General features: G+C 30.0%; 1 pseudogene; it reads left to right on the forward strand.

The window, feature by feature from the left end:
- The first annotated feature begins 4,528 nt into the window (after nucleotides 1-4,528).
- Nucleotides 4,529-9,409, forward strand: LOC111634603 (annotated as a pseudogene).
- The last annotated feature ends 1,941 nt before the right edge of the window (nucleotides 9,410-11,350 follow it).

An 11,350-nucleotide genomic window follows, 5' to 3' on the forward strand; every position in this document is an offset into this window, starting at 1 on the left:
TCCCTGAATAATGCTGCCAAGATACCTAAAATGTTGAACTTGCTCTATTTTGTTTCCATCAATTAGGATTTTCAAATCTTTGCTAATTAGCCTTCCAACTTTCATCACTTTTGTTTTAGCTATGTTAATTTTCATTCCAAATTTTTTGCAAGTTTTGTTGAGTTTTGTTACCAAACATTGTAGAGTTTGTTCATTTGGTGCAAGTAAAGCAATATCATCTGCAAACCTAATACTTTGTATTAATTGGCCTCCAATTTTAATTCCGAGGCTGTCCTCACTTATGGCTTCATTCATTAATTCCTCAAGATAAATGTTAAAAAGAGTAGGTGAAAGTGTACACCCTTGCCTGACTCCTTTTCCAATACTGCATGGTTTGCTTTCTCCAGTTTTTGTTTGGATAATGGCAGATTGATTCATATAAAGTGAAGCAATGAGTCTTCTATCTCGCCAATCTGTTCCTATTTTTCTTAAGATTTCCATTAACTTTGTCCAGTTAACCATATCAAAAGCCTTTTCCATGTCAATAAAGCAAATGTACGTATTCTTATTAACCTCAATGTTTCTTTCACAGATTGTTCTCAAGAGGCCAATAGCATCCCTTGTTCCTTTTCCTTTTCTGAATCCAAATTGTTCTTCACATAGAAATGTTTCAGCCTTGTTGTAAAGTCTTCTGTTAATGATTTTAAGAAGGATTTTTGAGGCATTGTGAAATTAAACTAATTGTTCTAAAATCACTACACTTTTTAGCTTTTGCTTTCTTTGGTATAGGTATCAAAATACTTTGAGCAAAGAATACAATTTTTTAAATTTTTTATCTGACCATTCTGCATTGGTACAGGTGTTAAAATTTGTCTCAACAAGGAAAACATGTTCCACTGCAGCAGTACTGGCAAGAGTTGTGTTATATTCTAAAAACGTATTCTTTGCTTGAAGCCTGCTGAATTCTTTTGGGGAATTCATTAGCTTATGATCAAAACTTCACATATAAAATGTGGGTTTTGCTTTTTGTTTTTTAAAGCTTTCTTTTTGAATAAAAATTGAATATTATATGCTGTAAAATATAGTATATTTTAAATTAGTATTATTAGAGAAATTAGAACTAATTCAATAAAGCAGAATAATGATAGTACAATTAATACAGTCAAAAATTTTTTAATAACATAATTAATCTAATTTGTGAAGTCAAAAATTCATTTTTTATTATACTTTCAGCAGTCTTTGATATCTTAATAAATAAATTGCATATTAGAGATTTTAAGGAGCTGATTAAAAGTGTTTTAAGTTATTGATATAATTAACTTTACAATTATAATTATTCCATATATGTATGAATTTGCTAAATCTTATAATAATTAATTTTTTGATTGTATAATAATAGGTAGATTATATAATATTCAAATGTTTATTAAAAAAAATCTGATTTTTATCAATACAGTGATTAATTTCTGAATTAATTTTGATTAGTTGATTGGGCTGTCGTCCATCTGTCCACTCATTTGTCTTTCCTTAATGTTGAGAATGGAGTTAGATAGATAAAATCCGAGACCAAATATGGAAACCTTGGGGGCAGGAGGCCCTGATTAACTATTTATGAACTTCCAATGTAAAACGGAAGCCATGTTATTTCATATCAAAAATTTTCCCCTGAAAGGTATTAGATAGATGACTGGCAAAACTCTGCTGTTAAAAGAGAAGTATGATGTACAGCAGCAAGCCACTAATAATTTGAGATGGAGAGCATATATTTTAAATTAAATAAATTAAAAATATGATTAAAAATTGCAGCTTAGCATTGTGACAATGTCACAATAAATGCTTTTATTTAAAAAGATTTATTATGATCAGTATCTTGTATTTCAGTTTATTATCATCAGTGAATCATTATCACAAATTTATTGTTTAATAATGATTTTGTCATTTGTGAATTTTATTGTATCATAAAGTGCATTATGTATATCATGTTTTTCAGTTTTATTTTATTTTGTAAGCTATTTAATGAACACATATGTAAATGTGTTTTTAAATACTTGTCAAGGAAATTATGAAAACTGTAAATTAAACTTTTTTTTTTCTGAGGTTAACTTTAGTTGCATAAACATAAAATATAAAAAGCAAAAATTAAAGTTGTTTGATGTTTCTTAATTCAATTTATAAATAAATCCATGAATAATGATGAAATGGCTAATAAAGATTAAATTCTAAATGAAAAGTCAATGACAGTCTTAAGGCAAAATCTGTTTGTTAATGGGTGGTATTATGGACTTGGCATTTGACTGTTCAGCCATAAATCAATATCAAGAAAGAGGAATTTTGAGGTTCATTTAATCATTTATTCACTTTCTCATGATATGTAATAACTTTTTTAAGAAAGTGAAAAACAATTTCAAGTTAAACTAATCAATCAGGTTGGATATTATTTAAAATTACTTATTTTTTTATTATCTATATCAAACAACATAATTATTTACAAAGAAATTTAACAAATTAAAAAGTTTTGATGATAATTCCATTAGTATTTGAAAATTAAAAAAAAAATTAAATTAAATTGTATTATAAACATTATATTTACGTTAAATAAAAATTTTAATGCTTTTAATATAAATTGGCTAAAAAAATAGTTTATAATATGTAATTAATCATTAATCAATAATGTTTATAATATGTAATTAATCATTAATCAACATTGATTATACATTATCTTACACATTATTGTTGTTTTCTAAAATAAATAGAATTTCTAGAATCAAAGAAATTTTGAATTATTTTGGATGTACTTAAAGCAGATAATAGGTCTGGTGAAACAGGTTTGACTTCTTAATTATTGGAAAGTGATAAACATAGCTCATTATTTATTGAGCTGCAATTTTTAGATTGCAGACTTATTTGCTACATTTTTCTTCAAAACACCTCTCATCCAAATGCTCCATGATTTTTTAATTTGGTGTATAAAGAATACTAAAAGCACTATAAATTTATATGATTTCCATTATATTTTATATGAAAAATACTTAAAATATCACAATATAATTGCAGTGTAAAACTCTAATAATCTTGACTGATATGCCTGCTTGTATGCTATACCATTGTGCTACAATACACTACATGTGATAGGATATTAATTATTAATTATTTTTTTAATGGTTTTCTAGCTTTAGGTTAAGTTTTACCATTTTTATGGTTTTTGTAATCTTATCAAACATTATATCAAGATTTCAGTTTGTTCCATTAATTGGTCTCCACAGTTTATAAAGCTATAAACAACTCTAGCATGTGTATAGGATGTCATAAGAGGACTCAATCTGTCTGAGACTAGAACAATTATACCTCATCTCCCAAATATACATTGGCACATTCATATAGCACTAGACTCAGCGGATTTTATTGAGAAACCCAATAAAATTTGGGATTCCACAATAAAATTGGAATACAAGTCGAGAATCCTTGTTTCATAGTATTCCAACATTGATTGGAAGACTGAAATAACTCAAAACAGTAATAAACACATCTATCAAAGAACATTAATTGATTCCAGTGAGGTTTAATGTGAAACAAAATCTTTTAGTCTATGTTTTCAATATACAAGTAGAGATCATCTTCAAGTCTGTATATTCCATTAAGACTCTTTGGTGAATTGCTGTACATCATTTGCCACCATAATTAAATAATCATTTCAATCTTCAAATTCAAATTTTTGAATTAATTTGCATTCCACTCTTCAAATTCTTGCCATGCATCTTTTGCTACACTACTTGAAGAAATTTCAAAAATGGGTTATTGCTGTCCTAGTGACATTGGTCACTACATATGATGTTATTTTTCTATTTTTGAAGTTTCTACATTAAATGTTTAAAATTTTATTTGTCGAATTGATTATGATATAACAATTTAAATGTATTTGATAATTTTGTAATATATTTTCTGTATATTATTTTCCACATGTAAAAAGACAGAACTAGTTCTTCCTCCACATGTGGACTACAGTACATTTGTTCCATTCTATATATGAGGCAGATTTAAGGATGTAGCAGCAAGAGGTGGTATCTCTCACACTAACACTCTTCTGCCTCTCACTTTCTCCTTGCTTCTACTGCCTTCCCCTCAAGTTTAAAAATAAATGGTATAAAAAAAATATAGTCAGCAGTTGACCACTTGATGAAACAGAAAGCAGATGTGTCAGACTCAAACACTAGGCTACAAAAACAAGTATAAATTAAGAAATAATATAATACGTAAATAAAAGTAAAAAAAAAATAATAATAAAATTTAATACTTGTTCAGGTATTTTATTGAGTATTGTTTGTTTTATTAAGTTGGTTTGCACATGGCTTGCATATTACATGTAATGAGTTGCCATACCAATATGGCAGCTCATTACAGAATAATGTATTGATAGTGATGGGGGGAATATGCTATTTTTACAGTGGCCTGCCCACCTATGCTAAATCTAAGCAAGCCATCAACCATGCAGGTGACCCACACTTCTGAGATTTCTGGCTGCAAACTATATTATCATAATGTAAATAAATTGTTAAATAAATCAAAGTTTGCATTTTAGAAAACAAATTTTAGCTGTATAATAAAATAAAGACACTGAGTTCAGCATTACATGCCTACTTTTTTTATCGCAAGCACTTTCGACGAACTTATAGTCATCGTCCTCAGGCGAATACATATACGATATCTTAGACCTGCATATACATAAATCTTCGGAAGGACCACAATTCTCGGTCCATCACAAATCTAGCATAGCTCCGCACATTATACCAGCAGAGGCCTTTCAACTTTCTCGATACATTAATGCTACTATTGCCTCCCTTGTCAGAAGGGCTTACTTACTATCCTCTATGCAAGAGCTGGTAAGCATCGAGTTAGACATCATCAGTTTGGCGGTAAGCGCTGCTGGCTTTTCACGTGCAAAATTTACACATGTGTTCAATAGGGTAAAGAAAGCACTATTTCCAAGCACTATGTTATGCAATAAGAGGGAGTTTTCGAAGGTACAAACATCGTTGCCATACCTTGGACCCCCCTCTGTACACATCTGCAGAATCTTTAAGCAGTGCAATCTTGTACTACCACTAGCCCCACTTCCAAGCCTACGCAAACTTATTTGTAACAATAGAGACAAATTTTCCACTCTTGAGAAGTAGGGGGTCTATGCTGTACCTTTGGAAAATCATGCAACAGGAGTAAACTCAAGATATATCGGGCCACTACTAGAATGCTTGCCAACCACCTTGATGAGCACCAAGACAATGTTATGAGGGGTAGGCACACCACTGAGCTTGCAAAAAAGATACTCGAGCAGGGTTTCAACCCGCTATGGTCCCAAGCAGTTATGCTCAAGAGCTGCAAGGATCGAAAAATCATTTTCATATGAGAATCTCTCCTTACTACCACCTTGGATGCTTGCAATACCCCTGCGCTTGATCTGCCCAGTGTATGGGTCACGCTATACAAGCGTTTAAATTTATTTATTTTATTCTGTTTATACTAATAGGAGAAAATTTAAATTTTATAAATTTTTTTCCATATTGATATATATATAAAGGAACTTTTGAAAATTCTGAAACTTCTAGCTTTAAAGAAATTGGAAATATACTATATGTCAATTTATATAGTAGCCGAAGTTTTAAAAAAATCTGTAATGAGACAGCTAAAATTTGCAATCAATAGGATGACTATCACGCTAAAACATTGTATAATAAAATAAAGACACTGAGTTCAGCATTACATGCATACGTTTTTTATCACAAGCACTTTCGATGAACTTATAGTCATCGTCCTCAGGCAAATACAGAGATTTACCGGAAAAATTCCGATGTCGAATAGAACGCATAAAATATAAGTTGAAACTTTGTCAAAGCCATTAAGAACATGAAGCAAATATTCAAATATAATATGAAAACCGAATGAGCAGTTAGCTCTGTGAAGTGCGAGCTGGCGCATGCGCAGAACCAGGCTCACGCTATACGCATACTGGAGAATGCTAACATTTGCTTAATATAACAGGGCTTAAAGTGACTCACTTTTTTCACTTTTTTAGCTTTTTTTCATAGCTCCTCTCTTTTTTAGCTTTTTCTGAGGCAAACTTGCTTTTTTTAGCTTGTTTTCACTTCCCACGTGGAATTTATTTATTTATTCTTGTAAATGTGTTCAGGAGCAAAATAGCGACCAGCACACCCCCATACCTCAATCCTCCAACATTCAAGCTGCAAGAAACATATAAATAAATGCAATGAAGCCTTTGGTCCCAAGCAGTTAAGACTGATGACTTGCCCCTCAGATGTCTCAATGTCAAAGTGTTAGTGCTGAAAGTGTTGCTAATGTGAGCAATGATATAGACTCAGGTGCCAGTTCAGAACACCAATCATTGCAACAACCAGTGCTTCAACTTTGTAGTGCAAAATATGGTGCTTACATTGCAGAGCTTATATGGACTATGAAAATGACAGCCAGCAATTATTCATTTGCATCCTGTCATGATATAAAGGAGACAATCAATGCCAAGTGTGCAGATAATCTTCCAAAAGAATTCTCATTGTCACATCAAAAAATGAGATACTTAATCACTGAAGTTTTGGCCCCATATTTCTTTGATCAAATGGTAGATGATGCACAATGGTCATATTATAGCATTTCTTATGATGAGACATGCAGTGTAGAAGACAGAAAATAACTGAAAATACTGATTAGATACTGGTCAGAGGAACAACAGGAAGTTGTCTGCAGGCATCGTCAGACCTCATTTATTGGGCATGCAGATGCTAAAACAAGTAAATCGAAAATAATACTGGCAATTGAAGATGCATATCTACCTTTTGATAAATTACTGATGATTGGATGCAATGGACGAAACGTAAACAAAAAAGTATTGTATCTCATAAATGAGGAGATTCTGACAACTCACAAAAAAAGGCCTCATCAACATAGGGATTTGCAGCATTCATACAATCCACAGTGCCTTTTTGAAAAGCCTGAAAGAGTTGGGCAGAGATGGTGATGATATCATTATAGCAACACAGCTGTTTTGATGGGTGGCCCTCTAAGTGGGATGAATACACAGAAATTTAAGAGAAAGTTAATTTGCCATGCAACAAATTTATGAAGTATTCATCAATTAGATGACTGACGTTTGGTTCTGCAGCAAAACGACTGATCAAACAATGAGAAGGACTTATATTATACTTCCTAAAGCACATTACTCAAGAATTCCAGCTTAATGAATAGTGCTTCATATAAGATAATCTCAAAGTCATTGAAGTGTTCTACCATCAAAGCTGAACTCTATTTGGGAATATCTAGGGCTGAACTATTCACAAAGTTTACTGGGCATTTTCAGTGCAATGATCCTTTAATATATAAACTTTATAGTGACTTGCTTACTCTGGTATGAAGAAAATTCAGTGTGATGAAGAGGAGAAAACAAGAGAAGTGCAGAAACTGCAGCAGGACTTAAACAAAAGAAAATCATCTTTAATTACAAATTTTTTTAACAAGAAATCAAAAAATGTACATTGAAATAAATGGCATTTGAAATTTATGGAGACACATTCTGGTAGTTGTGCTACTCTTCCATTGCCTTTGCTGTATAATAGTAGGAACTCTGTATGGGTAATGTTACTGCCCGTCCGGTTTTCACCCGGACAGTCCGGGAATCGACTCACTGTCCGGGTGAACTACTAATTTTGTCTGTGAATATCGTGCACAACCTGTTGACATCTTTTTATTTTATTTTACTTTTTGCTTGTACGATTCGTATTCGTACACGTCTTTAATATTCAATAGAGCTAAGTCATCTGTAGGTGTTTTTTCTTAATTTAGTTACTTATGTTACTCCTACCCAAGTCTCCCTAGTCCCTAACTGTAACCGATTTAGAATTGGCATACACTGCACGTTATTCTTCGCATTGCAAAATGACATTGTGCATGTGTAAGGAACTTCTGTTCGAACAAACCTCACTTGCTGTCTGGGTCAGCGATTTTTGAAAAGGTGGCAACACTACGTATATGGGGCACATGAAAACTTAATGCAGGTCCGTTTTGGCTTAATGCAGTCTTACTGGCCACTTTTCTGGAGTATAAACTCAGCCTAACTATTTTCATATTTAATTTTTTCAGTCCAATTAAAAATCAATCTAATATCATATGTAATGTTATTGATACAAAATGACTGTGTTTGTGTTTTTTTTTAATAATGCCTCTTTTAGTTCACTTTAACAATATTAGTTTTTTAGCTTTTTTTCAGTGTGAACTCTCTTTTTTCACTTTTTTCACTGCCATGACTGCTTTAAGCCCTGATATAATTTTATTTTGATTGCAGTGAAAATTTTATTTAATTTCTTTCATTACAGTTTGATGATTTAAAGCAGTGTTGTCCAACTGAAATTGTTTACTGGGCCAAAACCAAAAATAAAAGTACACTGTGGGCTGCACATATTTATTTACAACAAAACATTTACAATTATACAATATTTTGTATGTATTTTAATGTGAAACTTGCTTTTCAATTTTTCACTTAACTTTTTAATATCAACAGGTATTTTTGATGTTGTACAATATAGTTGGTTTTTTAAATTTTTATTGACCAATCTATTACGACTTTCACATTTAACAATCTTCAATTTTGAGAAAAAAGATTCACAAAGATAGGTGATTCCCATTGCAGCTGTAATGTTCGTTATGTTTTTTAAGTTAGTGAATTTATCATTACATGTATTTTGTATAAAACTGAACTTTTTTATTGGCATCAAACATATATTTCAATTCAGAAGATGACTGAAGATCTATCAAATCTATCTGCAAATTTGTTGGATCTTGTTCCACAACAATGTCAAATGTGCATAAGAAAATATTAAATATATTCTCATAAATTTTTAAATATGAAAATCTTTCTTGAAATTCTCTTAGTAAATTAGTAATTTCTTGTGCATATTTAAAAAATGTTTTTTTTCACTAATAAATTTATGTAGTTTTGGATGATGAATTGTAGTTTTTGATTTTAACTGACTTTAATAAAGTTTGAGTTCTGCTATAAATGCTTCTATATTTTGATAACAGTCTATGATCAATTTGGATTCATCTTGAAGCTGCTTTTTAAGTTCATTTAATTTCATTGTGATATTTTAAATTAAACCCATTAACAATCTAAACACAGAATGATTTGAAATTTTAAATCTATATACACATGTAAATGTGTAATTCTTATTAAAATTTTATTAGGCTTATTTCCAAAGAATTTAAAGAAACCAATAAAATTTCTTATCATTTATTGGAAACAAAAAAGGCAGTTGTAACTTAAGAATGTGTCTATTGTTTGACATTTATTAAACATATAGGGCAAATTTATGGAAATATAATTTCATTATACAAACCACCAGTTTAAAAACATTTGTTGTAAACATACTGATTAAATACATATATATATACAGTATGTACTGTATCTGCATATATATTATATGTAGTACATTTGAAGCTTTGTTAAAAAATATTTAATAACTGTTTTAATTTCTGAGTGTAGGTGACACATCATATTAATGTATATAACTATATATGTGATATTTTATTGAAATAAAAATCTATACAAGAAAATTACTGTTTTAAAAGGGCTGTACAAAAACATTGAGTGGGCTGCAGGTTGGACATCGCTGATTTAAAGTACAGCTGTTTCTTGATAATCCGACAGGTATGGGACCAAAGGGGTGCCGGATTACCAAAAGTGTTCGAATTACCGAAAGTGATTACATATTTGGCATTGCTTTGCTAGCAGTAGCCTACAATATTCCCTTCTCCAACTGTTCGAACAGAACTGCTCACAGAAAACACACGAAATATGTGTCATTGTGTAAGAATTGGGTGGGAAGATTCATGTTGAAACATGCTTCTGTGCAAGCAGACATGTAACGGGGACAGGTACCTTGACAGGAGTTGCGTCAAACTACTGAGTATGTCGGATTACAAAACGTCGGATTGTCAAGGGACAGCTGTATAGTACATTGATTAATTGCAAATACATTGATTAATATGGTTATGTAAATATCAAGTTCTGGTAGAAAGAAATTTTTATGTTAAATTTTTAAGTAATATGTAAAATCTTGTAGGCATCATAGCATCACAATTTTTCTTGTTTTTGTTAGTAGCCTAGAGGTGGGTTATTTGTTTAATAAAACTGAATCAGATTGGCAGATGAGCTTGTTGAAGTTAAATTATGTAATATTTGTGTGGCCATACACAAGGCAGGATATTCACCTGCTAAATTTCACTACGTCCTCACCAAGGTTAAAAATTTGCTATTCCTACCCTCTACCCTACGCTGCATTCTTGTAGGGTTAAACTAGTTCATAAATAGTTTTTAATTACATCTAATAATGCCAAAAAATAACTTATTTCTGGATATTATAGTTTATTAAATGAGAACTTTTTGGGAAAACAAATTTATAGTATTTCAATCAAAGTTAAACAAAATCAATTAGAATTTATTGTATTTAATTAAACATTTGTTGATTACAATATATTCTTAATTAATTCAATTTACAATGTTTTTATATATTTATTTATTTCTTCATTTGTTTTGGCAAATAAATGATGTTAACAAAGACATAACAGTACAGTTTTCATTCTTTAAGTTTATTGAAACTTTTAATTAATTGAATTGATTGAAAGTTAGTTAGTTAGAGTGAAAATGTTAGAGAAGTTTATTAAATAACAACAGTATTCTTTAATTATATTCTCAAATATAATTCTGTTATATTTTTAATCATGTGTAATAGATTTAATAAAAATAAATTAGGAGAAATTTCATTAACTTTCTTATTGGTTAAAGTTTGTTAGATTATTCTATAATTATATGGTCACAAATTGGCTTCTGTTTGTTTACAATGCTTATTTAATAGAATATTAGCAATATTTAAATTGTGAATATGAATCATTTATAGATTCATTGCTGTTTTCAATTTCATTTTTAGTATAATAAATTACTAAAAAATAGTAAATTTGTAAAATAGTTAAAAATAAAATACCATTCAACTATCCAGCATAATTCTTTAATAACATAATATTATGTTATTAAAGAATTATGCTGGATAGTTGAATGGTATTTTATTTTTAACTATTTTACAAATTTACTATTTTTTAGTAATTTATTATACTAAAAATGAAATTGAAAACAGCAATGAATCTATAAATGATTCATATTCACAATTTAAATATTGCTAATATTCTATTAAATAAGCATTGTAAACAAACAGAAGCCAATTTGTGACCATATAATTATAGAATAATCTAACAAACTTTAACCAATAAGAAAGTTAATGAAATTTCTCCTAATTTATTTTTATTAAATCTATTACAC

This window comes from Centruroides sculpturatus, unplaced genomic scaffold, assembly GCF_000671375.1.
Source record: "Centruroides sculpturatus isolate CEXI.00-Female unplaced genomic scaffold, Cexi_2.0 scaffold884, whole genome shotgun sequence".
Lineage (NCBI taxonomy): Eukaryota > Metazoa > Arthropoda > Arachnida > Scorpiones > Buthidae > Centruroides > Centruroides sculpturatus.